This window comes from Vitis vinifera, chromosome 6 (assembly GCF_030704535.1).
Source record: "Vitis vinifera cultivar Pinot Noir 40024 chromosome 6, ASM3070453v1".
Taxonomy (NCBI): domain Eukaryota; kingdom Viridiplantae; phylum Streptophyta; class Magnoliopsida; order Vitales; family Vitaceae; genus Vitis; species Vitis vinifera.
Window position 1 is genome coordinate 12660789 of NC_081810.1, and position 7753 is coordinate 12668541.

The 7753-nt window shown below is 36.7% G+C and overlaps 1 long non-coding RNA gene across 1 annotated transcript; it reads left to right on the forward strand.

Annotated features, from left to right (window-relative positions):
* Positions 1 to 5239: 5239 nt before the first annotated feature.
* LOC109122741 (uncharacterized) lies at positions 5240 to 5989 on the forward strand. Its single transcript, XR_009465878.1, has 3 exons — positions 5240 to 5328; positions 5765 to 5866; positions 5954 to 5989. It is a non-coding gene; the product is annotated as an uncharacterized LOC109122741 (long non-coding RNA).
* Positions 5990 to 7753: the final 1764 nt, after the last annotated feature.

Below are 7753 nucleotides of genomic sequence, written 5' to 3' on the forward strand. Positions count from 1 at the left end.
CTTCCTCATCATTTGAGTAGGCCTTGTCCCCTTCGGCCCAAGCTTTGCCCACCTGCTCTAACCCAACTGGCCCTAGTCTCTGTTTGTTTGAATTCAAAATGGACGACAAGGAGGGCAAAAACTAACTATTCACCACTTCCAATCCTCTCTTGCCATGTGTCCCCACGGGAATTGTTTCAGCCTTTTGACTTTTTCCTCCCTTCTTCATTTTGCCAACTACCTCAACAGAAGAATTTCCAGCAGTCGTTGATCTATCTCTCTCAACCCGTCTTCCACCACATGTCCACGAGTGAGGCACAAAATCTTCTCGGGTTGACTCACCTATTTCTCTACCTCGCCTAACTTTTTCAACTCCGACCATTGCAATAGAAATTGTGAACACCCATCCCCCATCTAACACCTCAATCAAAGCTGAGAGAATTGACCGTTCTTTCATTAAAATTCTCACCCTCGCCTTGCAAAGATCAAACAATTTTAACGTTTGCCAATCGATCTCTATCACTGTCCCCCACTGCTCCACAATTTTCTTCAGATGTTCCTCAGACCATAAATGAAAGGGCAATCCCCATAATTTTATCCATCCTCCTCTGAACTTTCCCATGACTTCCGAATTTTTCCTTGGCGACTACCTTCTCAATTGGATTGTATACCCTCCTTTAATCTTGAGAAACCTTAAATCTTGGAGAGAGAGAGCTTCTTCTATAGTTTCTACAAAAAATAAACCTTTTCTGCCTGAGAAGGGAACGATAGTCACCACACCTTTTTGCCTTAATCTTCTCGCCAGAGCACGACCAACTTCAACCCAATTATCACAATCTGCAATACATTCGCACACCACAGCTCTCGCCCACCTCCCAACAGGAACAAGGCCTCCTCTCCTCGATCCTTCTTCTCTGATTACATTCGCGAAGGACCGATACAAAGGACCCACATGTTTGTGGATAAATCTTTCCTCACTGCATTGCCTTCCCTTTTCATATAAATTCTAGGAGGGGACCACCAACATTGAAGACAACGCACTTTTTAGTTTCTCCTAGCCCTTGCCCTTCTCGCCCTTAGGTATTACCAGGAAAGTTGACTTTCTGTTGGAGGCGAACTCCGAAAGCCTTATAAACCTTCCATGGTTGTTGAAGCATACCTCCATTAAATGGACACTGGATTTCTTCAATGTTTTCTGTTGAAACCCATGTAACTCTTCAGTTTGATGGCCTTCATTAAATATTTGATCAGCCACCCAACCTCTTCCTTTTCAAAACCTAAGGTGGAAACAGAGCCTCTACTGTGCTTTGTAAGCGAGCACCATTTTCCACTGGACTCGTTTTCAAACCTAACCAAGAAGGTCTTCCTCTCCAGAGAGACCTTCAACGTCCTTACCATCCTTTCTAAGTATAGGTACAGAGTCAGGCTCATTTAACCATGGAGGACCAACAAGAAGAGCTAGCCATGGACATTAAAGGCTTCAAAAAGGGGGAGATCATGCATTTAGAAACCCCATTAGCAATGTTGGAAAAACTAGATGCACCTTGCCCTCTTGTCGAGGCTAGTAAGTCTATTTCTTATGCATTTTCCTTTCGTCTAAATTGATCTTAAGTCTTGAAATATACCCAAAAATCAACAGGATAAGCTTAAGATTTTGTAACTCTTCTGCATTGGTGTTAGAAAAAAAGATAGTGTTGTTTGCAAATTAAAAATGTGACTCCCTAGTTCTACTCCTGCCTACTAGGAACCCTTTTAGAATACCACTTTCCTTTACCCTTATTAGCATTTTGCTTTAAACATTTGTTGCAATGGCGAAAAGAAGATGACATAGTGAGTCTCCTTGCCTTAATCCTTTGGCTGCATCCCTTGGCATTTCCATTTCCTAAGATTGTAAAACTTGTTGATGAAAAACATTCCCTCATCCATGATCTCTATCTAGTAGTAAACACCTTTTATCTGGTGCAAGTTGGTCCAAAAAAACCCCAATCAACATGGTCATTGACCTTTTCAAAATCTATTTTAAAGACCATTCCTTTCTCTATAGATCTCCTTGGGAAATGTAGATGGTTTCATGAAGGACTCTTTGGATGCAACTTGGAAGAACCTTATCTATGATTTTATACAAGCTTGGGACTAAGCTAATATGTTTAAAGTTTGATATTTTGGTGGCTTAACTTCCTTTTGGCATAAGAGTAATGAAGGTAGCATTTGCACTTTGGTTGATTACCCTATTATTATGAAACTTTATAAACACTTTTAATCCATCCTCCTTCATCACATCTTAACATCATTGAAATACTTCTATGGAGAAACCACTTGGCTTAGGAGCCTTTTCTTTGTCTAACTAAAAGACAACTTTACAAACTTCCTCTTAAGGGAAAAAGTTGACTCTTCGGTCAACATTTTGATCGTGTGGGGATGCTTGTCGAATGTTTTGAGGATGAAGTTTTGACTTCCTTGTAATGGTTAGAGACTAGAAAGAAGGGAAGAGATTCTAATCAAGGAAAAAAGAAGAGCTCAACTATTGGAAACGATTCTTAACCTTAGATCTACTTAAGAGAAGAGGATGAGTGTTAGCTAACCATTGTTGTTTATATATGAATTCATAAGAAAAAACCGCAAAGCTTGTTGAGTTCAAACATCCCCTCATCCATGATTTCATCTTTTAGTGAAACCCTTTTTATCAAGTGCATGGTACAAAAAAACCTCAATCTACATGGTCATAAACCCTTTCAAAAATCAATTTTGAAAACCACTTCTTCCTTCCCCGATCTTCTCCTCATCCACCATTTCGTTAACTATTAATATCGTGTCTAGGATTTGTCTCCCCTCTACAAAGGCATCCTAAGAAAAGTGGATAGTTTTATGAAGGACTCATTAGATGCGGCCTAAAGAACTTTGGCTGTGATCTTAATACAAGCTTGTGAGCAGGTTGATAGGCGTCAAGTCTAATATTTTTATGGTTTCTTTTTCGGTACTAGAGCTATAAAGATTGCATTGATGCTTTGGGTAATTACCTTGTTGTTATGAAACTCCATAAACACCTTTAATAGATCCTCTTCACCACATCCCAACACTCCTCAAACACTGCTCTGGAGAAAGTGTTTGGCCCTAGGGCCTTTTTCTTGTCTAATTGAAAGACAACTTTACAAACTTTTGCAAAATAGTTTGCGTTTTTTCTTTTTTTAAATAGGAGACCAATCCAATTCTTCTAGCTTCTATGAATCTTCAAGGGGCCTAACATAAAATTTCTCGAAAAATCCCACTAAAGTAGCTCCATCTTCATTCTCTAGAGATATAATGATTTTTCTATTTCTCCTTCCATTAGCCACCTAATGGCAAATTTTGAATTATAATCCCCTTCTTTTTCTCATCTTACCCTATCCTTTTGCCTCAAATATACCTCTTCCTTCAACAACAAATTGTCCAACTCTCTTTTCCTTGAAGTCCTGTGAGCTACAAGCCTTGGAGACAAATTAGTTCATAGACATCAATGTTCACTATACCTTTGAGAATATTTTTTTTGCTCTTCTTTATGTCTTTAAATACACCTTTATTCCACACTTTCAACTTTGATTTGACAAATTATAATCATTTCATGAAACTATGACCTTCTCACCCTTCTCCTTGAAACTCTTTCCACCATGAGCTAAAACTATCTTTAAAGTTTGGGTGAAGCAACTACATATTTTCAAATCTAAATGGAGCTAGGCCTTAATTGAATGAGTTGGTGTCTAACACAATTGGGCAATGGTTAGAGGTGAACTTGGGTAAGGTTTCTTGGAGGCTATGTGGAAAGTTTTGCTCCCAGTTATTTGAAAATAAGAATCTATTCAACCTCTTGCAAATAGGGGGTTCTTATAAATTGAACCAAGTAAATAGAACATTTCTAAGTGGAGGATCAACTAACTCACTTTCTTTAATGAAATCATCGAAATCTCTCATGCAAGGGGTTAATCTTGAACTGCCCATTTTTTTTTTTTTTCTGAAATTCTCCTCATGACATTGAAGTCACACCTACACACCAATTTGGATAGGTTATAACAAAAAGACCTAATAGCTTCGTCTAAAAGTCCCTTCTAAGAGTTGGACTACTGGGACCATACACCAAGGTAAACCAAAAATCTCCTCCTCCATTGGAAGCTAGCCTAATTGAAATTGACAAAGGTCCTACGAATGAGTCTAAATAGATGTGTTTGCTTGAATTCCATATTATTAAGATCCCTTCTAAAAACCCACAAGTTGGTAAATTCCCCCACTCCTTGTTTCTTGATGTCCACACATTGCCTACAAATCTCCTTTCTCATTCCTTTCTCTTAGTTTCTGGAAACATTACAAAGTTTGGAGATTCATGAAGGAGAAATCCTTCACTACTTTCATTTTCTTTCTAGACTCCAGTCCTATTATATTCTAGCTTATGATTCTCATAGGACCACTATAAATCCTCAAACATAGCATCAACCCCTGCAAATCATCTCTTCTAGTGATCGAGGGCTTGTACTTCCCCCTGAGATACACTTTGTCTTTTAGTTTCAAACTGTTGCATCCCACTTCTTACAATGCTTGACTAGCTTGACATTCATGGTAGCCAAAATAGATAAGACTCTTTCCATCTTGCTAGGGGTGAGGCCTATATGAAAAACATGTTCACTATTTGGACTTGACTGTCCTTATTTATAAAGGAGAGAGAGCGAAGATGTTTGGAATGGAATTAGATATAGTTGGATAGTCTTTGAGTATTTTTGGAGTATTCCAAATGGTCTACACTCGTTGAAGTATAAAGTATTAGGCAAGGCATGCTTTATAGCATGGATGTTCTAAATGTGAAAAGGCATTCATGAAATGAGTTTTTATGAATGGCAACACCTACAAATGACAGAGCTACAAACAGATACATTCATAGGGAAGTTGGTGAGAAACCAGTCAAGTACAGGGTGAGAAAATCGATTAATATGGTTTAACATCAGCTTCAATAAAGTCAAATAACAATTAAGAATGAGTGAAAAGGAGGGATATGTTTCAGGATGGAGGTGTTGCAAAGATAAGGAGAAGACAAAATAGATGTAGAGTGAGGTGGTTAGAAAACACATGTGTGGACCTAGATAATCTAATGTCAAGATAGAATTCATATAGTCTATATATTACTGGGGCAATGGCTTCATTGAGAGATACTTTAATTACTTGGTAATTTATCCCTTTATTTCTTATTATTATTGTAATTTAATGAAGGCCCTTTGTAAGTGAAGCTCATGTCTGTTGCAGATCCTCTTGCTTTGTGGTCCCCCAGGACTTGGGAAGACAACACTTGCACATGTCGCTGCTAAGCATTGTGGATACCGTGTGGTGGAGGTTTTGTTTTTTACTTCTCTCACCTGGATAAATGCTTTCTGCTGTATCTTTTTTTTTTTTTCTAAATTAAGTAAAATATCGACATGCATGTTGCATGTGCATATTATTCATTACGTTCATTAGGAATTGTTTTATGTCTTTTGTGAATGACAACTCTAGGTTTTATATGACATTTATCAATAAATTGACATCTCAGTTTAGGAACCAATTTTTATTATCTTTTTATGTTTTCACATGTGACAGATTGGAGTTAAAAAAACTTATTCTTTATTTTGGTGTTGAAGGATCAAGTGTAAAAGCCTTATGTTCTTGTTCTCAGAATACTCATCGTTGTTATTATTTTCTTATGCTTCTATGTCTTGGACTTTCACTTGTGTTTCACTATAGCTGAAGGGCATTTTACGGACTCTCTATGCTTTTGTTTTTTCCTTGATAGATAAATGCTAGTGATGATCGGTCATCTTCAACAATTGAAGCTAAAATCCTTGATGTGGTCCAGATGAACTTTGTCATGGCAGATTCGAAGCCTAATTGTTTGGTGCATTTCATTTTTCAGCCTTTGAAGTTTGACGTTCATTTGTGTAGTGCAAAGAAAACAAAAACATTAATTGCACTCTGAATGTAGGTGATTGATGAAATAGATGGAGCTCTTGGTGATGGCAAGGGTGGTGTGGAGGTTATTCTAAAAGTGGTAATTGATATGGTTTTTCATCTTTAGACTGTTATTATTTTCATGAATGTTTCCAAGACATGCGGTCAATGGTTGTTTTTTTTTTTTTTGAATAAGCTTACCCATCTACCAATTTTCTTCTCTAACAATCAGGTTTTGTATATTACTGGTATAAGCTATTTCCTAGTCTGTGCATTATAACTATGAATTTGGAGAGCTGAAAGAACTACTCGTACATCATATTATTGTCATGATTGGATTGTAGGTAGACACTAACATGTACATGGATTAGATGTGGTAAAGCAAACAAGAGAACATGAATTTCCAAGATCCAAATAGAAGGCTAGTTTCCTAGCTAAGGTGAAAGTGGGCTCGACAAGTTTTCCTTTATCTTGACTCCAACTGATTGCCATTCCTTTTTTTTTTTATAGGCAAACTGGTTTCTATTCCTATAATTAACTCTTAATTAGAATAGTAATCAATTACTTATTATTAATTCTACTAAATAATAGTTGCACTCCTAGACAAGGAAATTACAATGAAACCCTAAGCTTTCTAATTATTTCAACTATGCCCATCCATGAACCAATATCCATGAGTGACTTTGGAAGAAGATGAAATTTTTTATCGAACTGATGTGCATTTACATCTAATAATCCTTGAAGCTTAATTAAACATCTTTTAATCACCAATTACATTTTAATAAACAATTTTTAAAAAATCATTGGCTGGTCACTAAGGATTTATTCAGTATTAGCTCTAGGAATACTTTACTCCCTCTTAAGAGAGAGAGTGGGTTCCAAACAAAAAATAAGTTTTGTCATAGTCTTAACACGAGCTACCTAGGTTGTTGAGGTGTTTATCTTGGACAATTTGCTTATTAGTAAAACAAAACAACTAATAAAAAGAATTGAGTTCATTACTTTCATGAAGATTAAGATCTTATTGAATTTAGCAATTAGGAGAATTGTTGGAGTGCATGATATACATTGTGTGCCCACATCCTACAAGCCTGTGCTTTAAGGAAAATTGGTTGTCTAACATGGCATCAGAGTCTCATTTGGTAGGAGGTCATTTGTTTGAACTTCACCGCATGTTTATTTTCCCATTTTATTAAACCCAAAGGAGGCTATTTGTAGTTTGTTTGCCTACAGACTTGTGTATCTCTCTACAGGATGTTACAGTTACTTCTAGTTAGTGTTAAGCTTTAGGAAGTTCATTTTTTAGAAGTATGTGGAACTAGAACTTTGACTTTGTATTAGTTGTTTGGTATTGATTTGTTGAAGTTGAAGTTATGCTTCTTTTTATGCTTTTATATATGTATATAGCTTCTTTTTATGCTTATATATATATTTTGGTAATCAAGGAATATTCCATGGCCAAGCCCTTAGGACTCTCCATAGGGACTCAAACCTCGAGGTGCTCCCGGTGCTGACAGTCCTGCAATAATCAACACGAGGTAAATTCAGGGTATTATTAGTGACATGATTCGAACCTAGGACCATGTGCCACTTACTGGGGCCACACTTTCTTGTGTTTGCCCTTTTTTTTTTATGCTTTCAAATATTGATGTTTTATTGTCTATTGTTTTGTGGAAGAAGGTTATTTTTTAGATTAGAGTGATATGTTTGCTGTTCATGTAGGTTTCTACTGAAAGGAAGGGAAATGTTCATGTTGGTAATCAAGGAATAAAACTTATGCTCATCTACTCATCTTCAATATATATATATTTTGGTAATATTACAGGTAGCAAAG